General features: G+C 34.0%; 1 protein-coding gene across 1 annotated transcript in view; it reads right to left on the reverse strand.

Annotated features, from left to right (window-relative positions):
- Positions 1-2,539, reverse strand: part of LOC142345356 (tripartite motif-containing protein 2-like) — a 37,828-nt gene extending 35,289 nt beyond the window's left edge. Inside the window, exon 1 of the mRNA XM_075397384.1 lies at positions 2,310-2,539. The gene's annotated coding sequence lies outside the window, so the exon portion shown is untranslated. The remainder of the gene's footprint in view (positions 1-2,309) is intronic.
- Positions 2,540-24,879: the final 22,340 nt, after the last annotated feature.

A 24,879-nucleotide genomic window follows, 5' to 3' on the forward strand; every position in this document is an offset into this window, starting at 1 on the left:
TCCTAATAAAACCAACAGCCGCCCATAGAGCAATTATCATTTCAAGTAAGCTCCATTAGCAACCATGTTTTGCTTTTAATAGCATTTGCGAAACCAGAGCAAGATTGGAAGTCAAATTGACGGACGTGAAAAAAAATAAACTAAAAAACCTTAAAAACTAATTTTTCATTACACTTTAAAAGCAGACTTCACAAATACACACTTTTACCCTAATCCCATTCGTGCTTCTTTTTACTACCCAATCGCTACTATCACCACTTTAAGAAATAAGAACTCTCATTGAAGGGAACAAAGTAGACAAAAAAAGTTGACAAAAAACCTTAAAAAATCAGCAACCTAATACAATCAAACTCTATTTGACTTTAAAATTATACCACAAAACGTCCTGAAAAACAATTGAACATCATGAGTTGACTATATGAACAGCAAATCACTTCAATAATCCGAGCCTAAAGAACAAAGAAAAAATTCAAAAATTTAACAATGGCGCTTAAAACTTACACCTTTCCTGTATTAGGGTTTTGAATACAAACGGTAACTGTAAAAGTTGCCCAAATGTGAGGACTGAGAATTTACGAAGTCAGAAAAGTCTTGCTTTATTGTAAGTAGAGAAGCAGAGGCAAGTAAAACAAAAAACTGTCAAAAAACTTGAAATCCGAGAAATTTCTGAACTACAAAAAAAAATTGCAAAAAAATCATTGATAAATTATCTCACTTATATTAACCTCGTTTTCAAAAGCAATACAATCGTGCAAAAAACAAAAGAACAACTAACATACAGGCTAGCAGAAACAGGGCTCTAGATATAGTAGACATAGCATGCAAAATTAAAAAAAAACAGTCAAAATTTTACACTTCATATCAAATTGAAAGAGAGCACAAAGAGTTGAACAAGTCCTTAAAAATTAATGTCTCAATACCAACATTCTGCTGCTAGAATCTAGTTCCAATGCCAACATTGTAACGCTAGAATCTAACCACAAACATACATCCATGCTCTTAAAATGTTAAATTGGCCATTAAAATACAAAAAAAAACTATAAATATGACAACACGTTTCCAAAACACTATTTAGAATTGCCAGATTTGCTATCGTGTAAGTTGGTATCAACATTACATACACTTCAAAAAACAGAAAAAATTCCTGTTTGTCCAATACAATTATGAACTGTGCCCAACGTCAACTCAACCCATTTAATGAAAACCTCAAGAAAACGGCCATAGTTCAAAAAACACAATTTTGCGCTCAAAAACTGATTTGTTTTACCTTGGATTTAGTCGTTTCAGACAAACTTCAGCACACTACGCACCTGAGAGGCAACTACAGCCAGCTTTGCGTTTCTAACTCAACTTAAGGCCCTCTCGGTGTTACCTGTTTTTTCCGTTTCGAACGCTTAAAATTATCGAAAAGGTGTGAACACATTCACAAAACAGAAGACAGCGTCCCATAAAATCAAAATTGTTGTAAAAATCAAGAGAAATTAAAAAATATCTCAGCTTAGATATTACCATCGCAGCTATTATAACGAGATAAAAAAATTAAAGACGCGTATAGGCAACAAAGAAATAAATTTTATTAAAAAATATCTCTATGCTCTACAAAATGTGAAGCGTGAAACGATCAAAAATGTTAGGCTCAATCTTCGGTCGCGGTGACATTCTCTTCCCAAAATGTGACAAAATCTCTTCGACGATTGATTCATTTTTCAGGCGATTCTTAATCATACCACTTTTGTTAACTCTCCGCAAAATATATCGGTCGTCCGAAATGAGCTTAGTAAAAAGTCGGGCTGGTATTAGGATCCTGACTCCCATTTCAATGGTGTTAGGAAAAATAAAAAACAAAATTGATACTAAACTAACAAAGACTGCTTCGCCAATGCTACCAACAATCTCTTGGAGAGAACCAATCAATTCAGAATAATACATTCACAGATACATCAAATTAGAATGACCCATCTTCCCTGCTGCATTAAAGTAGTCGTTTCAATTTTGTACCGTCTTGCTAGGAAAAAAAATAGTGAGTACTTGCAGATTTTGATGACTTTGATAACGCGATCTAATCTATTTGATGTGATATCTATGACTGTTTACTATTTGATTTCATATTGCAATTAGTCATATCTGACTTACTTACCATTATTACTTTCTGTTATTGAGACTTCCCAATTACACCCCCCCCCAGTACCGGAAATATAACGGTGTGCTAAATTATTGCGGGGAAGGAATTATATTGGTGTTATAATCCGACTTCATCAAAATCATGCCTCGCCAAAACTATTGTTTTAGTTATTGTTTATGTTTATTACCTTAATTTGTAATGTTAATATATCGATCTCATACCAACACAATACTGTTTTCTCATTGACATCCCGCATCGAATGTCAAGTTGTGCCAGTCACGGAACTCAAGCTGTGAAAATCGAAGGGAAATTGGTGATTTTCGCAACTTAGCCAAGGACCGCAGAATCAAACTAGCAACTGAAAACAGTTTTATTCACGCCTCACACAGGGCAATAAACTTACACAAAAACTGACAAAAACTTCAACAAAATATGAACAAAAACTTCATGCAGGGACACGAAAAGTACTCAAGAGAAAAAATCCACGTGGTGTGTGTGTGACACGAAAAGTACTCAAGTGAAAAAATCCAACCATGACAATTACGTCATTTGCAATCAATTAACTCAGTCTTCATCAGCTTTCAACAGAGATGTTAATCCCTTTGAGTACTTTCAAAACATTCCTGTTGATAATTTTGGCAAAAATTAGGCCAGCCGCACTAATGCATTCGATAATAAACCAATATATAGGCAAATTTCTGTTTTCTCGTTATTTCACAATTTCATGCCCGTACATTATAGCCGAATTTCTATTTAAACTGTCTATAAGAAATCAATTTCTAACTTAGAGGCAAAAAGCCAAGCCAACTTCGGTTAGTCAAAAATATAACGCATTTTGACTGGTGACACAAAGCTCCTTGTCTCGCCCAAAATCAGAAATGAACAGTCAGCAAAAAGACCCAGTTTTTAATTAGACAAAAAAGGTGTATTACTGCATAGCCCAAACTATATTGTTGCAAAAACCGAGAAAAATTTGAATACAAATAAACATGTATACTACTTACACATGCACAAGAGTTCGAAGATCATGATTTACGCTCCTTACTGAGAGCAGGAACACATCGTTCAACTGCAACAACGAGCGACAGACATTTCACACAATTTTTCACCACATACCTTTCGTATCACCACCAAAACGATGCTTCATATTAAGACAATAGCAAGCCTCCACGATACACGAAAGGCTGAGTATCAATGAAGCCAATAGGATTTGCATTCTTCAACTTTGTCTCTGTATTCAAAACTTTCTTTTGAGCTCAGAACTATTCTTCAAATGTAATCAACTTACTCTGGAAGCTTGTACATACATTGGTTAATGTAAACTTTTTTAAAACTATTGATTTACTCAAGTCAAACAAAAGCTTTTCAAAATTAACTTTATAAATGCAATGCAAAATAAATAAATGCAATGCAATTTAAATAAATGCAATGCAATATAATTCTCTATGTTACAAGACATTTTGTCCAATGGCAAAGTACCAAATGTGCCTTAAAACCCAAAACCAACATACCTTGTAAAGAGGAATTTGATTCCCTTGGATTAGCATATTTGGGCACAATGGGTATATTGGCATTCTGTCCTAACATCTATTCTCTAGCATATCAGCAAAGGAAGAGATATTTCTAGCTTTCTGGTAAAACTTTGTTAAATCAATTTATAGAAACAGAACTCTCTTTTCCACTGCATCAATTGTAGTCGTTTCACAGATGCTGCCTTACTTCACAACTCCATTATTTGCAATTGCTTTCGTATTATTTGTCTTAATTTAATGAGTTATGTATTTGCATACGGAACAGAATGAGTCAATGAAATTATCCTTAAGAATTCAAAATGATACCATCCCGGACCTTAGTGTCAGAGTAAATCAGTACTGTATCATTAGAATCCAATAGTAAATTGAAGATTTAATACTGATTCAAGGTGGCCGCAGCGATATCGAATGTGCATTATGTTCAGTTCAAATTCAGTGCCCATTTTTTTCTCTGAAATTACTATGAACATTCGAATTTTCTGCTTCATTATGTTTATTGAAAAATTAGAAAACTGAAAATTTCGAAAAAAAATTGAATTTTTGGGAGACACCAATGTTGAGCATGAAAATAGCATTTAGTGAGTTAAATTTAAATACCATAGTTATAAAAACAATGAATTTACTATGATTCAGTACTGATTTTCAATGACACTAAGGTCCGGGATGCAAAATGTTGGAAAAGAAACAAATGAAGGCAAATAGAAACCGAGATCTCTTTGATAACAACGAAAATTTAGCAGCACACAATTTAAAACACAATCAATTGGAAAAACATCAGATTTGACTGCTTTTCTTTCTAGAGAAAGAACAACTACCAATGAACGATTATCAGAGATATTCAATATAGGAAAGGATCTATTACAATTCACAAAAAATAGAAAAGATATGATAAAGATCTTCTATTTATGAACACAATTGCGGTCTAACATCTAAACTCATGGAGACTTACAAGACAACGTCCTTACAGGGTACACGTTAAGTGTGTGAGTATATAAACTGAATAAGACGAACTAACGATGATGGGATCTAGTGAGCAAAAAACAATAAAAATTTCCATATATTGGCACCCATTTTTTGCACTAGGACCCACACAAACAGCTTTTTCATCAGATCCAAGAATTTTTAATTAGAACGAATACAAAACAATTTATGCAAATACAGACCTTTCGACAATACACCACATCATTATAACCATTAGCTAGATAAGAGAACATACGCTCTATTAGAGAGCATCTGTAACCTGTCAGTCACGTGGCAAATAACACAAAACATTTGAAAAAGCTGCAGAATTTGCTAAAATAGCCATTTTGTTTCTGAAGAAAAATGTTGACGAAAATGATTGAAAAACCACTATTTAATATTAAAAGTTTCAAACAGACTAATCAACTGATGTCCAAATTGATTCAATTTTTGTTTTTAACAAAAAAACTTTAAAGATTTCTACATATTGGCACTTCAATCATATACTATCTTACCTTTTTGTAGTTCAATCATACACTTACTACCTTATCAAAAAAATGTCCTCCAAAATAAAATGAATTGACAGTCAGATTGAACCAATTAACAAGTTAATCTATGCCTCATTGCAGAGCAACCAGATGTTCTTGATACTCAGACAAAGCAGCAAAATAACTAAATAACTATCAGTAGGTAGAACAAAATATTCTTCGCTATTTGCGTCAAACTCATAACAAAAAATAGCTACTCATTGAAAGAGTCACATTCAGTCATCTATGTTATAATGGAAGATATTTGTTACATTTAATCAGCAGTGGGGAAGGGATACTATTAGAAATAAGAAAGGAATGCAAAGAGCAATAAAAAACGCACGCAATAAACAATTCACGAAATCTTTTCCAATCCCCCTTAAGAGCTACCAAAAACCAATTTTACGCCCTCAAGCTAGTCATTTTTTCTCCCCGATTTTCTTCTATAGGATAACAATCAATTTCCAAGGTTCACTCATATTTGCTTTAAATAATTATAATAAAGCTGAACACATTTCAAAAAAGGCGCCAGAATGAAATTAATGATATTTGTGAAACATTCGGAAGGTAAAAGAAACCAACCGAGAAGATGAAGCGAAGCGGCTATTAGAATAAAGAAGTTCAATGGTTTCACAAAAGTTCATTTAAATAAACATTTCCAACAAACAATTTCTATATTTGAACTTTAATTCTTATCAAGGTTGCGAAAGATATTCAATGCATAAATAATACAAGACTTGCAGTTGACGTGGCGCTAATGTTGCGTAGAGATCAAGTAACTTCTATATCACCTAAATGTATATAAGTTAAAATTGTACAGTTTTTAAAAGTTTATTTTCACACTTTGGAATTTTTTTTTCAAAATCTCATGAATAGTTACCCAAACAAACACAGGCGTCCTCGTCTCAAACGATTTTTTTTCTTATCTGTCGAAATCTGACAAAATGTGACCGTTTGTGAAAGATTCAGAAAAGACACCAGGCACTAAAAGACAAATTGCAGCTGTCCCAGCTACGGGAAAGGTTCGAGAAATTCCCTCAGCCCTTTCTTTTCAATAGCGCCAGCCTTGTAGAGAAAAGTAATAACAACCGCACTAACAACTCTCGTCTGGTACTTTCCTAAGGGATTTAGTTTGTACTTCTCTATTATCACGCCAGAACAGATTAACCAACAGATCTTAGTTGGCTCGGATATTGCACAAAGATTGCCAGAAAAGCGCTGCAATTGCTTCGTAGCCTTTATTCCCAAAGCACAATGGAACGAACACCTTAAACCGAAAGAAAGCTTGCTACGTGAAAATTGTCTAATTTACGTTCTGTTTCTGATAACAGTCTTCAACTGCGTAGGACATTAGGCGAAAGCCCGCTTAGGCGAAGCCAATTCTGGCAGCCATTAGGTAAAAGTCAATGACACAAATTATAGAAGGTACTTCAAAATCCACTTCACGCTATAAGGTACTCAACAGCCCCTAATAATTAAAAATGATCCTACAAGGCACTGGTAAAACTCACTATTTTTCAAATTATAAAATTTCTACAACGCTTGGAAATATCTTAAGTAATGATTTCGGCTAAAGTTACAAGGGAAAGAGTGGAAAACATGACAACAAACTTTGTTTTGATCTAGATAATTGATATAATGCCGAAAACTTGAGAAAAAGATGCTGTTACAATTGGTGGATATACCCAAATTGAAAAAAAAGGAACACTATATTTCTTCTAATATCTGTAAAAGTTTCAGTCATAGTAAAATTTACAGAGATAGGTAGTGTAGTAACTTATAATTATAAACAGGATGAACTAATAATTTATAAAAACTAAAATATCGACAGAATAGAGAAATGACTTGTATTGGCGGGGAGGGACGACAGTAACATAAACTAAATACAAAACAGAAAGAAATTTAATTGAAATTAAAATGTGTCCAACTAACTGAACCATGTTGGGTTTTCTTCGGGTCATTCATTAAGAAAAAATTGCTTATATTTCTTCTTTGCAAGACTGTATGACATTGACAAATAATTTCTTGAAAATTGTGCTGCAGAATACCTCTCTTCATAATACTTTTTTCATGCAAACTGCATTTTGAAATTGTCAGGGTAAAAAATTGTTGAATTCGCTCGTGTATATAAAAACTTGCTGTTGATAATTTCAAAGCTGAGCTTGAGAAGGCAGGTTTTATTTAAGATGCTATGACAGTAAGTGGCAACCCTGTAATCAAAAAGCAGCGAAATAGGTAGTATACCAAGATTCATTTTAAGATCTGAGGATGAGTCAAACTTTTGTGTGTGAAAACAAGCTTTGAAGGCCGAATTCAACTGCTTTTCTGGAGTTGCTATGAGATTTTGATTGATAGTTGCAAGTAATACAGAAGAATATTGAACATGACTGAGAAAAAAAGATATCAAAATAATTTTTTGTATACAGTAGGAATTACGTTCCTGAGTGCATATATGCATTTAATGCCCTGGGCCATTTTTGACAAAAGAATTTTTACTTGTTTTTGATATTTGAGGTTTTTGTCAATATAAACACCGAGATATTTGATTTCTGCTTTCGAACTTATTAATTTGTCTCCAACTTTTAATGTCGTTTGGTCTTGATTAGAGCTGCCGAAAACAATAAACTCTGTTTTATCCGGATTAAATTTGAGGTGATGAAAATTGTGTACATTTTTCTATGATCATCAAGCTCGTCTTTGCATTTGAGAACTTTATCATGAGAGCTTAATAGGACTGTGTCATCTGCGTATTGCATTGTTTCACATGACAAAAAATTGCAGCTCATTATTAATAAAACGTTTGACTATGTTTTTGTAGGCTATTATTATGTAGAGACAATGTTTCGGGGGAAATTCAGAGTCAAGTGGATTTTGAAGCAACGTCTATAAGTGGTTTAACTGTCTTTGGCCTAATTTCCACAAAACGTAAGTTGAAAACTTTCCTCTAACGGATACAAAAATTGGTGTCCCCTCTATCATTTCACTCCTATTTTAATCTTTTATATAATTATGACTATTAAATTAGCAAGTCAGTATCTGGCCATGTCTCAGCGGCCCATGTGACTTGATATGAAACTATCACAACCGAACATGTTATTAAGTTATCCAGTTAATTATGACAAAACATGCCTCTAATGTCGACTGCAAATTGGTGGGATGAAAAGGTTGAAATGATATAGGGGTCAAATGATAGAGGTATCAAATGATATGGGGTTAAAATATGCGGGGTTAAATTAATCGGGATGAAAAAAGTAGAAGCACAAAATTAGCATCACCTAATCGAGCTTTAACCTAATATCCCCTCGCCCTTCAATTAGTAAAGATATTCTCAATTGACGTCAAGTCTTCTCATTAATGTAAGCAACAATTATTTTGAGAGTAAGATCAGTCATGTCGGACCAAGATCTTTATTCAAAACGAAGTAGAAAAATTCACTCCATAAAGAATGAAAAATAAATACACGCAAAAATTTAAATAACTGAAGGAACAAAAGCTGATTCTCAGTGGGCGTGTTCTTTCACTTTGGCTGCTGTTAAAAAGATAGTCCAATTTTTTAAGTTTAAATTATCATTTGCACGAGACATCAGTGTATCTAATATGTACAATAGATAAGAAATTTGTAGCAATTTCCGCTCGTCAAGCTGATGAGAATGTTTCATTGAAAGAAAATATAAATCATCAACTGTATCTGTTACCTATTAAATTAACTCAAAAAAAAATTAAGAAGCCTAACCAAAAACTCAAACTGGTGATAAATTTTTATTAAGAGGCCCAGGGTTTGTTTATTCAACAATCTTTCAGCAAAAGAAATAATCAAAAGCATCAAGCATCACATTTAGAGTTAGCAAAACAAGAAAAAGGGAAAACGCTTCATAATCTCAATGGAGGGAACGCAGCCTATAACTTGATAGTAAACCTAATTCCAGAAATCTCATCAGCTTGAGGTATAAATGCTTCTAGCCCTCAATTGTTTCACTGTTATTTTGTCACCGCAGGGTAAAGCTATCATATGTCAGTGGTACCGCACACCCACACCCATCAAAATCATCTGCCTCTTTATCTTCAGTTCTGATTGTCCACAAACAATGCATATCCAAATCATCAATTGTACTTATCACTTCTTGAGTTACAGAATCCTTCAACATGATAAACTTATTTTTGAACCTGAACATTTTCAAAGTCGGATGAGACATTAGAAATGTTTTGTTCCTCTGGACCCATCGCTTAACGCCGTTCCAAAAATCGCTGGGAAGATCTTTTTTCCTGTTCCTCAATGACCTCAATTTGTTGAATTCCTTGTTATGGCGCCAAAAGTCAAGGGTCAATACTTCTAACTCAACTTGGTGTTGCAGTAACCTCAGCGCCGTAATGTTTAAGTAATGATTCAAATCAATCGGTTCGTAGCACCGAAACGCAAATATTTTTGATTGAAACTGGAATGCCTTTATTTGATCCTCGGTAAATGGATCCAATGACCATGGATCATTTTTGATGTTTGTTTTGAAGTAAATCATAAGTTCTGTAAGTTGCTTGCAATGCATAAACGCTGGCAATGATTTGTACTGTATCCGCAATCCCCTACACGAAGGCGCCACATCGTATTTAATATCAACTGGAACATGACTCAAGGCTCGGCCTGAATAAAGCAATGTTAAGCACCTTAAATTAGGAAACTCCTTCAAAATAAAGTCAGGAAGCTTCGACACGTCGTTCGATTGTTGATCATTAATTAGAAGATCATAGACGTTCGGAAAAGCTGGAGTTTTTGTTGACCTGAACTCACTGACAGAAATTGTGTCCAAACTAAGTGTTCTCAGGTTTTTCCAGTACCTCACGCAATTGGGAAGAGGAACTTCCATTTCTAAGAACAACGTCTCGACGTTTGGCAGTTCATCCACGATTGTTTTCAAATCTTGGTCATCAAATTCCAAGTTGTCCGCAACTTCTAAACGAGTTACCACTTTCTGATTCTTTAGGGGAAACTTTGACCAATCAAAATTGGTGATCTCTTCGAAAACCGGACACACCGTCACTTTCATACGCATATACGGCATAAGGTCTTTAATGAGTTCACAAAATTTATCCCAAAGCTCTACGTACACCATAGTTGCAACGACAGATGAAATTGTCCGATATTTAAACAAGTTGTAATAATTTCTCGGAAGATTTCGAATCGTATCCGAGAGATCCGTTGCAGACGTCACTTCAAATTCCAGACCACGTACGATCCAGCTGAATTCAGCGTCCATTAGTTTAAGAAGGTTTAGCGAATTTTCATACTCGGATGCTTTTAAATGTTCAAAATTGAGGTATAATCTAATTCGCGAATATTTGATTCGTTCGTTCATCAATCGGCAAGTGGCGCGTAAGTTCAGAACAGATTTGACACCACAGTTGAAGCAGCCTATAAGCTTCACTCCGTCATCAATCAAATACTGGCAGATCTTTTCAATGATATGCCAGTCAAGTTTGTAGATTGAGGCGCATTTGCTGTCATTGCTCATGATCTGTAATAAGAGCGAAACGTGAATTGAGTTCATAGAAAAGAAAGAAGTATAGGTGACTCAAAGTTTTAAGGTGCACCCAATCAAACAACAACTCTTCCTAGAATCACAACACAACTGCATTGTATTGCGTCAGTTTTGATCCCGCTCGTTTTCGGTCAAGCCTGTCCTTAAAATGCAAATTTGGGCGAAAGCAAAATGGCTGGCACTTCAGATCTTGTCGAAATGAAGTTAATTTCAATTTGAACAAGTCTAAAGCTGTTCTTAAGAAGACTTTTCTACTTAATCCGACTACTATTGGACTGATTGCTCACAGAAAGCAAGGATACGGGTTGGCTTTGGGTCTAGTTGAGAAGCTAGCAGCCTCAGTGGGCACGGATAAAGCTAGGGGGTACAATGGGGGGGGGGGGAGGGGTGGTGAAGGATTACCGCTATCAGAAGGATTACCAAAAGAGCAACTTGCAAGTCCGAAACAATCCAACGAAAGAGGAGTCAGTACGGCAAATAACAACTGATGTTAAAACTCCGACAAACTCAGAAAACGTAACCAGTTTCGAATTTTCCAACCAAAAAGGAGTAAAACGGAACTGATTTACTAATAGGGCTCGCCAAAAAAATTTTTACAACCCATTACAACGAAACCATAATTTTCTCTTTCGAAAACCGTTCTTTTACCCATCATCATGGCAATCTAAGCTTGATTTCAACTAAAATTGATTATGCAACATTTATTATATCAAAAAAGGTCTTTCATTCAATCAGGTCATGATATGCCAACGACCTTTTAACTTATAGTTTTTACAATTCCCCAATGCAAAAGTTCTCTCATCATTCAAGGAAAATTACCTCTACATTACTCGTCATATTATCTGAAGTAAAAAAAATCAAGATTCAACTTTTGATTGGAGTCTTAGCAAAAATGGGCTAAGTTTATGATTTCTTCTTAAATACGGACAGCGCCAAAAAAAATCACAAAAAGTTCCTTTCGCAGAAAATTATTCCAACAAGTTGCAGTACTACTCAAAGTTTCTCAATGAACAAAATTCAATACACATAGTTTCATTATCAAAATGAACAGATTAGACATTTTGTCAAATATTTTGTCGTTTCCGGCTATTCTCGTCAGTTTCAGACGCTACATGGACAGAGTGCTACGTTTTAAATTTTTACTTGTTCCTAGTGAAAATCTAAGTATATCAAAAATTACATTTTTTTAAACATGTAAGTTACTCAGACTATAACCCTAAGGTTAGATATATACATGCTCTAATATGTTAAATAAAATTAATCAGCAATGTTATTAATATAATAATCTTCAAATTGCGGCTGTTCAATTTCATAGGTATAAATAGGATTTGAAGGCTCCTATTTGTCTATTAACGGGTACTTTCATGTGTTGATCGAGCAAAAACTCGGTTAAAACATTTTTAAAGCAAGTTTTACTGCAAAAAGTTCTTATTGAAGAGGGCAATTTGTTCCATTTTTAACACTTTTCAAGATTAAAGATTTGTTACTCCATTTCGTTTTCTTTTTTATAATTTGATTTTTTTCTCTTGTTCTGTCTAGCGTTATGGCGACTAGTAAACATTTTAAAATTTTTGGATGTTTCCCATTGTCTCATATCTGTTTGTAGCTTCATTAGGCTAACTTTTGAGATAAACAATTCGGCCGGCAGGATACGATCCTTAATGAGAAAATCAATGGAGTGGTCAAATTTTTGACGAAAATAACAAACTTTTATTCTCCAGTTAATTTGCCTGTTTATGCGGTTAATGTTTTCCACTGTAAAAGTTTGAAGGAATACTCCACTGAAAGAAAGATGAGAGTACAACTGACTTGAAAACATCAATTCTTACTTTCAATTCTTACTTTCAATTCTTACTTTCAATTCTTACTTTCAATTCTTGCTTTCTTTTTGCAGTACTACTCAAAGTTTCTCAATGAACAAAAATCAATACACAGTTTCATTATCAAAATGAACAGATTAGACATTTTGTCAAATATTTTGTCGTTTCCGGCTATTCTCGTCAATTTCAGACGCTACATGGACAGAGTGCTACGTTTTAAATTTTTACTTGTTCCTACTGAAAATCGAACTATATCAAAAATTACATTTCAAAGCAGATAATGAAACAAAGATATAAGGATTTACGAGAAAAAATTTGAGCTTATTTAAGATATTCTAGGACAACGTCCTGTCCCAAATCATTCAACAAAGCCTAGTAATCTCTGACACCTTTCTGTTTGCCAGTCAAATTAAGAACAGTTCTAAAATTCAATTGAGATAGTCCACATAGGTTAAAATTTTTGTCAAACAATTGTTTTCTCCATTGACTTTAAAAACAGCTGTTCAGAAAAACTATTCCGTATAGTTCTTCACGGAACAACAACAGCACTTTGTTCTTACAGAAATTTTATACTAACGTTGGCAGAAAAATTGCTCTACTTCTTTGACACCCCCCCCCCCGCCATTTTCCCAAACTTACTTTTCAACACGCTTCCCTTGGTCTGGATTTTTCCTGCTCACTATTCTACATCAACTAGTCTTTAATACCTAGCACAGTTAAATTAAAGAGACACATAAACGGCATGTTCTGCGCTTGAGAACCTATTTAATTTATTTTTTCTTTTTTGGTAGCAAATAGAAAATTAGCAATAAAGAGAAAAATGCGAATCATCCAAAAAAATTCAGTCATTTTCCAGATTCGCATCCATTTTTGCACCTGCTGTTGCTGTTTTTGTCGTATTAATCACTCTTTTTGAGATCAAAACACGAAGTTGAAACTTTATTCCTTGAGACGTGTTCAAACTGGCACCTCCTCCACAGCCAGACCTTATGTTTTCGGAAAAAGAGTAGAAAACTTCAGAAGATTACGCAAATTTGTCTGTAATTCTGTCCTCAACAGACTTTCTATTTTTTAGTAATAACTGGTTTAACAATCAAAGATTTTTTCATAATCATGAGCAAAAATAATGCAGTAAAAAAATTGCTTAACTGCTTATTTTCATTGGCAACATTTAATTGCTAAACTCAACGCACAGTTAAACTCAATCACTTTACTACAGTTTTGGTACTTAACTGATTTTTTCTTTCTTTCTAGAGAGGAATCAAACCAGTTTTTTTTGTTAAAGTAACTGACTTTCGTTCTCGTCTAACAACTTAAGCTTTTTTGACAATTGTTTCTAATATGTTCAAAATGGTTTCCGTCCATATGCCTTTTGTGTAAAAGATACTGTTTTAGAGTTCGGACCTTGAAAAAACATCTTGGCCGAACTCTAGATTTGACAAAATTTAGAATTCAGCTGTCCTGTCATAACTTCGTTATCTTAATTACCTTTCTTTGCCTTATTTACCTTTCTTTGTCGAACGCTTTCGTGTCCGAATGCACAATTTGGGTAAATTTTTTGATTAGTTTTGCTGGAGCTAGTTTCAAAAACATCCTACAAAACATTCTCCAAAACATAACCAGCTAGCATCGGGCAAAACGATGGCAAGCGGTTTCCTTCGTCAGTAGCCAGCTGCGTCTTAGGGAAGCCAGCTTAATTGAGAGGTGTACATCAGAGCGGTGGGAGGAGGGGGTGTCAGCATAGTGCTTAGGGGCATTTCAAGGGGTTGACTGTGCGTTTTTACGGGCAGAATGAGCTGGAGCTTGCGATGGACGAGGGGTTTAAGAGAGAAGTGGGGTCAAACTCGGCAAATAGCATTGTTGGAGAGTAGAAAGCCGTAAGGCTATAGGATAACTGCTCAGCAACTTAAAGCTTCCGGGCTAAAAATCGGTAGTACGAAAAAAAACGTAGGACTAATCTAAATTCTGCAAACTTTGTTTGTGAGCAATTAATTCTAACAATATAACCATCTAGTGAAAAACTAACAACTAAGCACTTTATTTTTAACCAACCATCATACTCCAAAACATGGTAAGTAGCACATGAAAAAAAAGCATTTTTGTCTGATGTTAAATGATATTACCGATTCTGCAATATTAGCTAATTCAAAATTGCATAGAGGCAGCGCAATTTTGTAATTCTGGAAACTTGTTCTAAAGTTATTGTTTCACCAATCCTTGTTTCAAAGCTAACTCAAAAAATCAATAGGACATTTTTTCTACGGGTCATGTTTAAAAGAAAGGAAACACTTGTGTGACACCCACATTCCAGTCATTCTTACGGCTCTATGTCTTGTCATCAAAAACGGCTGTGCGAATATTCTGCGCTACGCTTAGACTCAATTATTTTCCGTCTTTTAGTTTGTTCCTATTTTTCTGTCGCGATGAACCCTTAAAGATAATATCTTAATTAGTTCAAACTTTGGATATTTTCAAAGAAAGCTTTCAAATAAAATACCTCTAAGACAATTTTGCGGTTTATGCTCATATGTCTGTTACAAGTCATTCATCATTCTTGAAACTGTCACTCTAACAATCTGATTAATCTCTCAATACACCTCTCAGCAATAGTGACGACTGATTACAGATTATAAACAATTACAAAAGTTTGTCAAACAGCTTGAAAACGTCACCAAACAAACTGCGTACAGACAAATGAATTCTACGGAACAAGAATCAAAACTGCGCAGAGCATTGTTGCTCTCAGTTGATCAGTATTTAACTCATCGGGTGTTTTAATAGCGAGAGTTTCAAGAATGCTATTGTAATAATAGCAATAGCGTTAAAATAACTACAAAAAAACTTTTAATTTACATTTAACAATTACGCGAAAAAACAGCGATGCCATAACAAGAATAATCGTGAAGTATGCAGAATGGCGCTGTCTAAAAACTATTGAAGCTGTCAGTTAAACATGTTAAATAAACACACAGTTGGATACCTGTATAGGGCATAGGGCGGCTAATCCCGGGCATGGGGGTTGTCTTGACAAGGGGGTGAATACCTTGCGTGTATATTGTCCACAAATGCACTTCAATAATTGGTGAGGTCTATTAACAAATTAACCAATAGTTATTAACCACTCAAGAAAAGACCAGGTCATTATTCACAGTTTTGTGGTAACCATAAATTGCTAAATCATGCTCACTGTTATGAGGCTTTCAGTCCCTCGCATTCGGAGAAAAACAAGAAATACCATTAACAAATTGACGTGCAGCGAAGCCTCATCTCGTGCGACAGTCATTGAAATTAAAACACATAAATTATACACCCGGTTGGGAAACTACTACTAATATGATCAATTTAATTAATAAATCAGTCGATCCTGGTTTATCTGGACACGCTGACTTACATATTTTTTTTCTAACCAAGGTATCATAGAGAAAGAACATCATATATTTGTAAAATGTCAGCAGAAAAGTAAATTTAACTTTACTCATGAAATTCGTGATCATAATTTTCACTATGCACAGCGTTTACCATATACCTCCAGAATCAAGGATACGCAAAAGTGGGATTGCGGAGAGGGGCGTGGGTCAAAGTTTGTTGTGGTATTTAGACACACCTGAGATTACTAACAAAGACAGAAGAATTAATCTGCTTTATCAACTCACAACAAGAAATAATTTCCAATATTTTATTCAAAATCTACCAAGATTTTAAAGCTATAATAGACCCATTTACACTTCAAAGAATGCAATTTTATCATTCAAAATAATCTTAATTTATGGCTACAATGAATGGCAACAATACATACATATATTCAATTAATACAAATATCTACACAATTATTTACACCTGGGAAAACAATACAAAGGCTGGGGCTATCTTTTCTAGTCAAGAGGAGGATTCCACAGACGGTATTGACAAAAACTTTTATAGTATTTTAAAAGGCCTAGATAACTACAAGACAGATAGTTAGATAAAGTTTAGAAATAGCAGAACTTTGTCTTGAATGCACTTTTCACGATAGCACAACTTTCATTCTCTTTTCAACATATCTCCTCAACAAAGTATTGATTAATTGAGCAATTCAAGTCACCGAGTAATTTCAGTTTGAACAAAATGTTTAAAAGCTTTTGGATGGATTTTCTGCTATCTTATCTACATGTTAACTGAGCCTTTTGTCATTAAGTGTCAGAAAAGATCGTATCAACAAGCAGACCTTATCACTTATCTCACTGGTTACAATTAAATGCACAATTTCAAAAGTGCACTGAAGCAAAGAATGCAGCAGTTAGCCTAAAACGGTAAAACAACGGCCACAAAATTTAAAAAGCAGATTGAAAAATGTCATATCAGCATTCAACTAAAATATGCAATTGAAGAAATTGAATTCTAGATTAAAACCCTAAAATTTTCAGAATTTTTCAAATACGAAAATATTCTGAGCGCCTATTCTTAAAAAAAAACAAAGCAATAAGAAGAAAGGATGAAAAATACTTAATACTTTACAAAAGTATTCGCATTAAAACAAGTCCTATACCACTTTCAGAGCGCCACATGTGGTGGTTAGCTCAAAATCACATTATATGCCTACGTAAACTGCAGTCGAAAAAAGCTTTAACCATTTTCGGCTAAAGTGTAAAATAGCGGCTAATTGACCCTGTAAAGCTAACAAGCGAGTGGAATTTGACCACTTGGGAATTTAAGCAGACAAATTGGCAGTGACTTGAGAGGGGGAATAGCTCCTGTATACAAAGCTTTGTCCCCTATCCCAACAACAAAGCACCACCCCCACTCAATTGGGTTACAAAAGCGGGCATATTAGCCCAAATTAAGTTTTCATGCCTATGGCTATAATTGAATTGTCACTAACATAATAGGTATACATTTACAAGGTGTTGAACAAAATTAAGCAATTGTAATTAGCAAACAATGAAATACAACAACAACATGAACAAATACAAATTAAGGCCACAATCTAAGTTACCTTTTCATGCACAAACATCTAATATGATTAAAGAAAATGTCATGTCATTTAAGGATTAAAAAATGAGTACTTAAAATCAGTCTTAGTACAACAACAACAGAGCTAATGCATGTTCACAAATCAACCCCCTATTCATTAACTATATCAGCCATAACTGGATAAACTATATCTTATGTAGCACTATACATCCAAAACTGGTACAACAATTACTTTTTCATTTTGCCCTCTCATCGAAGAACAGAACCGTGCAACGTAGGATGTATTCCTCTCTAATGGGGCTCCATTTTATTGTAGCTTGATTCAGGTGGGGTGTGAGAGGTGATGATGCAAAACATGCAAGATTCTTGCAAGATATTAATCCAAGCAAAAATATAAATCAGGGTACAAACCAGGGTTTTAGAAAACACCTTTGATGCAAATTATTGTTTATTCAACAAGTTACACAACCTAAATCAGTACAAAAAATTTTTAGCCCAGATTCAAAATCTTGTTGCAAGTTGGACCTATCAAGTTTTTAAATTCTGCAAATTTTTGAGAATTTTTGGAGGCTAGAACTATCTGAAAAACAAATGAATTGACTGTTACCAGAATTTTGATCAGCAGAACTGATTCTAATTGACCTTTTCATAAAAACGTTTTGAATGTGAAATCTTGCAAGAATCTGGCAAGATTTTGAATTCAAATACAATTTTCCGACAAATGACCAGGAATATCTCCAGCCATCCAAATCATTCTTTTTTAACTTCAAATTACTCACTAATCTTATGAAATTACTTTCATTTTCCTTCAATGTTTTCTCACAAAATATTCATAGGGAAACCAACAGTCGGAGTTTTTTTGATATTTCGCAAAGTACCACCTCAAAGTAATTACAGCACACAATCTGCCTTCCAATTTAATTGACGCCAAAAACTTCGTGATTATAAACGGGAACGAGGTTCTACATGGCCTTGTTAATAAGTTGACTTTGACGCAAATAAGGGAACTTTTCAAAAATACAAAATATGTCAAATGTTAACGTTTTTGTCTTAAAGCGGAAGAATATTTTCACTCCAAAGATCTTTAAAACATCAAAAGACAACAAAAATTTGTTTTAAACAATGGCTTTTGAGTTGTTTATCTCTTTCACTGCCTTATGAATCTTCAAACAAAATGTATATTGTTTACCATCGGGTGACGACCAAGTGCAACACATCTTTTGTTCCATGTGAAAGCTTTTCAGCAAAAAATATGTCGTGAGATATACTGCTGGTCCGTACATTAGATACTTAAACGACGGGGTTAATCGCTGGACCCCATGTATAACTTGAGAGTTCAACCCTTAGTTCTACTCTTGGTATATAGTTGAGTATTAAAGAAAGTTAAATGCAAATATGAATTAAGGTATATAGTTGAGTATTAAAGAAAGTTAAATGCAAATATGAATTAATAAGTTATGTTAAACAGCATCAAATATAAACCGCGCATTAAGGGATAGAATAGTTAAAGTTATTAAGGTTGAAGAGGCACTAGTTAGCACAGGTTGAAATATTCTAAGTTAACTTATAACTTAGATAGAATTTAAGAGATGTTAATTTATAGCTTAGAGAATTTAAGCTGAACTTACCTGATTTCCAAATTTGTGCTAAGTTAATATTTTTTGACTTCAAGAGTTCTTAGTTAAGGACTTGTCACAAAATATTCTAAGTTAAAATCTATCTCTTAAGGAATGTTCTAGGTTCTTAAGGAATAGAATAACTTCGTCTTAAATTCGGAGTAATATAAGTCAGAGATTTTGTAAATTTTATTGTCGAAAATAAACTGTTTAGATGAAATTATCCATGCAGATTCAACATGTTCAGAAAATTGGCAATAATCTCTAAACCATTCGATATCAACAACTCCTTCAAAATATGTATTCATTTTGAATAATGTAGTAATTCAACTTTTGTGTCAATAGCAATGGTGAGAATGAAGACAAATTAATCCTTAAAAGGAATTGACGGGAAGGTTCAAATAGTACTAAAACTATAAATGGCGGATGGCGATCAACAAAATCTGTTGTAGCGTTGTATGTAAAGAGTTCTAGATCCGTAATTTGGTCATCACCAAAATGTTGAAAAACTAAAATATTGAAATAAGTGAGCGGTCGAAAGTTTAGATTATTGATGTTAAGAATTTCTTCTGTATGAATGAATAAGCGTTAGAATTTCAAATAAATCGTATTCAGGAGTTTGATGAAAACAAACTACAATTTCATTGGAATTGTTATCTAGCAAAAATAAGATAATGTCTTGTAACTCAAATGTCCAATGAACTGACAATGGGGTCTAGAATTTATTTCCAACTAGGAAAGTTTTTTAAGTTTTAATAACTTATGATTGAATAAAGTCAGCAAGATCACAATATGTTTTGAAATACCTAACGTCTACTGAAAGATTGTAACACATTAAAGAGATCATGGAATTCGATGGAACAATTTCGTGTTAACTATAAGTTATAAGCAGGGGAAACTGTTGAAGATAAAAGAATAGCTATATTATCTTTATTAGAGAAGGGAGAACAAACAAAAATCCATAACTTAAAGACAAAAACTAACTCCTTGTTCAATATAAATTGCGATAAGAGTAACCGGTGAAACAATAATTGTATTATGTCAATGTAAATAGAAATGCGGATTTATTTTTGTACTTTACTTGATGTAAGTAATGGAACCAAGAAATAATCCAAATGACTCTAATAATTAGTCGTGAAAACAAATGTGTTAAACGAATAAATTTCCTGAGCGCCGGAGAAAGAAGAAGTAATGAAGGAAGTACCGAACATCAACAACCACAAATTTATCTATTCCATTCCGTGAGTGCTCAACGTGATGAGCGGAGGATGTGGAGTTGATGCTTCAGATTTGCGATCTCCAGTTGGAGCACAGTAATCCGTTGTTTGAGCTGTTGAGAGCGTTGCCTTTCTGTCAGAAAGTTTTGCTGTACCTTATGAGTAAAGGTATCGAGCTGAGGAGTGAGATTTGCTGTAATATTGTCAAACGGGACTTGTATGGTTTGTCCTTGGAGAGCGTGATTAGTTTGTAAATATGATTTCTTGTGCCACAGATAACCAATGAGATTAAATCTATTGATGTTGGTTTGCAACTGGTAGATTAAATTAGAGTCGTAGTTTGGGTGTCCACTGAAACCTGGGGTTTTAGCTTGTATTTCAACTTGATGTTGTTTTTTAGGCGGTCTTGCAGGGGGTAGTTGTGTACTGAAGAAGATTAAGAAAGTTTGGTCGTAATGATTGAGTAGTTGTAGTGCTTGCTAAGACGTTGGGTACCGTACTGTTTGTCTTGGGTATATTTATTTCGAGCGGTGTTTACGTGGTTGTTTCTTTGCAATTGTCTCGGCGGTTTTAAGTTCTCCGTTTAGATGATGTAACCGTTGTTGATGAATTTGCACTAGTTGTTTGAGATTGTACTGCTGAAATCTTGATAGCTGAGAGAAAATTTGTAGATGGGGTAACGTGAGTTGTGGGTTGTACTAGTCGGTCAAGTTGTTTAACTCCAGATTGGGGTTTAGAAGTTGATTGTGTATTGTAAACGGGCCAACCACTTGAAGGTTCATTCTGGAAGACTGGTATCAATTCGTTAGGGATTGAAGAAAGTTCTTGAAATATCAAGTATTCTCTACTCTTATTCTATTATAAGAGTATATTTTTTAAAGTTATTTTGCAAGTACCGTTTTCTTATTTTTTTGTATTCTTTCAAAATAAATCAGTAGTAAATGTGAAGTCACTCTGTATTATATGATCATCATATAGTTTGATGATATTAGAGCGATAGAGGAATTAATCCTATACTGGAGACGAGGGAACGTTGTGATCGTTTCTGTTTTCGTCTCTATTATTCTCATCATTAAGGTTTGGATAACCATTTCATTCTCATGGGTTAGAGTTCGCATTCCATTATTATCATAAGGTGGCTTTGAGTAACTCTAGTTGTATTTTCAGATTCTGGAACCTGCATTGTCCGTTCTCTATTTTCATCAGTGTTATTATTCTCTGAATTAGTTGCTTGATAGATAGAAGTCAGAATTGGAACTGACATTAAATCAAATGTGGCAGCAAAGAGTGCCTTACCAAAGTGAATAGATGCATCTGTAATTTTGTTAATTTGCATAGCTCGAACAAACCATAAGACTATGTCGATGAGTAGCTTAATGAATAAGAAAGCGGCAAAGAATATTCCGCATCGTATTTTATATTGTATTTTACCAAAGGTTTCAACAAATTGATTATTGAAGAAGTCGGGTGAAATGAATGAATCCAGATAAATTGTTCGAGAGTTATAATAATTTGTTCCTGAAAAATTTGAAAAAGATTCTCTCCTACATAATAATGACTTAGTAAAATGCTTGAGAACTCCTTTCATCTTGGAGTTGAAATTCATTGAATTCTAGAAAGCCATCATTTCTTTATATGTGTAGATAGAAGCCTGAATGCTTGCAGTAATTACATTCGCAATTTGTTGAATGATTACGTGTGGTTTAAAGAGTGCAGGCCATCTTACTTTTGTTATTTGTGGGGATAGTTCAACCCATGAATTGTCATCATCATCTTGTTGAAATAGGTTTGAATGTTTATCAGAACACAATTGTTTTTCGGCTTCAGTGAAGTTTTGTCTAGAAATCGGATCAACGAAATGTATTTCACCTTCATAAAGAATTGGTATTCGGTTATAGCACTTACTAAAAATTTGTAAGTGTGAATGAAATTCAGGACAATTATATAGCCAGGCAACATTGCCGATTGTTTTGATAAACATAGATCTGTTTCTTGTTAAGTTATATCCAGATAAACAAGGATTTTCATGGGAAAAAATTAAAGTGTTGAGAATATTTGAGCGTTCTAAATCACAGTCATTTCTTAATAGCTCTAGAGTAGAAGTTTGAAGTTGCCGAAGATTATTAAAGTTCAATTAGTCAATTTTTGCTCCAAGACGGGCTTCGAAATCAATATTTTCATAAATTTGAAAATGCTTTGTATTAACTGTTTTGTTGTCACTGGAATAATATTTATTTTTAAGCGTGACAAATTTGTGAATGGTTTCTCCAGTGTTCATATCGAAACCGTCAGGAAGACTAATATATAGAGAATCATATGGCGTAGGGTATACTATTTGTAGATGACTACATAAAAACTGTGGTTTATTATAAAGACTTGGAACAAAGCTTTGTAAATCAAAATTTGACTGAGCTGAGCTAAGTTTAGGATCCTATATATATAGTATTTATCATTAGCTATAATCATTTGAGCGTCAAAAGTGCGAATCAAAGTGAAAAGACAATTATTGGGTTCATCCCAAGTGTATGCAAATGGATCAGTCGATGTAGAAACGCAGCCCCCGGCAGATAAAGGACAATGTAGAGGTATATTTTGCCAGTTATTAACTGTGCCATCTCTATGGTTTACATTCAGGCTAACATTTTGCATATATGTTTCATAAGTGTAGTCTGTAACCCAACCTCGGGAGTTACATTCATTGTTGCCAGTTCCTACATTGCCTGAGTTAAAGTTTGAGAACAAGGATTTGTCAAAATCGAATTCTACTGAACTGGAAGGAGGGTAAAGCTTTATCTTTTTTCTTTCCTTTGCAAGTTTGCATTTCGGAGCATCGAGCTTAACTGAAGTAGAAATAGTATTTCGTCTGACATCTATGCCGCTTGAGTCAAAAGAATCGCAAAACCAACGTAATTGTTGTTGGGTTGCTTTACACATAGTTGCTTCTAACTTAACTTTATAGTTTCTCTGGTAAAGAGTGACTCGTGCTTGATTAGTGCTAATTTTATCAGGGCGAATTTCGCAGGGTGCTACTTTGTTGAGAGAATACATCTGGTTTGAGATCGTTTTTGAGCAGTCAAAGTAGTTAACATGAAGTTTTGGAGCTGTAGTTTCATAGATACTCATCTTTCAATTGGTCTGGCGTCAGTGAGGGACATTAAGAGTAATAATGCAAGAAATATAATAAAGATCAAATATTTTGCATAGCAAGTAGTGATAACACAGAAAAAAGCAAGGGGTATTATTGCAATAAGTTTAAGAAACTGAGCGCAACAAATTTGGTTTCCTATGTAGGTTATAAAAAATTCATGTTTTGAGGGGAGAGGTTTCTTATCAGTAAGCTTTTCTTTAAAGAACTGGTCTATATTCAGTAATAGCGGTTAATGATGGTTGATTTTTGACCATATTTCCAAAATTGATAGCTTTTCAAGAGGCTCTAATAATTTAAGGTACGGAATTTTCTCAGGTAAACAATTATTTCTATTTATGACACATTCTATGGAGTGTGGGTGAGAATCGTCATATTCAAAGATTATTTCTAATCTTGCAATATGTTGAGCAATTTCAGATTCAATATCAGTTGTAACAGGTGAGAACATGGTTAAACAAAGTAATATGAAAAGAAACATTTTGTAACTTATTTTTATTACTACGCCTATTGCTGGTGACTTTTGATTTCCCCATCTTCCATTTAATAAATGAAGACAGTATAAAGTTCGTCTAACAAATTCAAGTTAATATTAGCAGTAAAAGTAATCTGATATTTTAGCTCGTTAAAGTGAGTGGGATTATAGGGTACCCAAAATATGACAAACTTTGCGTTATTGTCTGTTACAAAGAAAGCAACTTTTTTCTGTTGATTAGAAACAAAGCACTTGTCAAGTGTTAGTTAAAATTTTATTTCCGAATTTCAATACTTTCTGTAGAATGAATATAGCGGGTCGTATGCAAGAGCAGTAAGAACTTGTCTTTCAAGAGAATGTGGTAACATAGATTAAGCGTCTACAGTAAAGGGAGCTCCAATGAGATCAAGGTTTATTTCGTTTCTATTGCTCAAATGGAAATAAAAGCGTTCAATCTGTTCTGGTTTATTGGGTGTCTAACAAACAATTCTAAGTTTACAAACTGGTCTTTAACAAGGAAAATGACAATGTTTTCTTTTTATGAAATATACGATCAATCAATTGTGGCTTGTTATTATAATTCAGGATTTTATGCGGGATGTTATAAGGACTGCAAGCAGTTGAGAAAGTTGTTTTTGAAGCCATAATCCAATAATCGTTTAGCGGAATAATCATTGATCTGTTGGTGGTTCTAAAACCAAACAAGGGACATTCGAAATATCTAATTCAACTAAACTTGAAGAAAGAAATTGAATTAATAAATTGTTAAGTTGTTGAGGGTTATACTTTCCCCAGAAGACAGCAATAGGGTCTTCGTTAGAATTATCAGCAAAGAAAACTACAGTTCCTGCTTCGTTAGAAATGTGACAACTGGTTAAGGTGTTTAGGTTACTATTGAATTTCACTAAGCTTTTGATTTGCCTTAAAAAAAACTTTCACAAGTGTGTCAGGATTGATAGAAAGAGAAAAAAACCGTTTTGGTCG

The sequence above is a fragment of the Convolutriloba macropyga genome, chromosome 9 (assembly GCF_964194025.1).
Source record: "Convolutriloba macropyga chromosome 9, txConMacr16.3, whole genome shotgun sequence".
Lineage (NCBI taxonomy): Eukaryota > Metazoa > Xenacoelomorpha > Acoela > Convolutidae > Convolutriloba > Convolutriloba macropyga.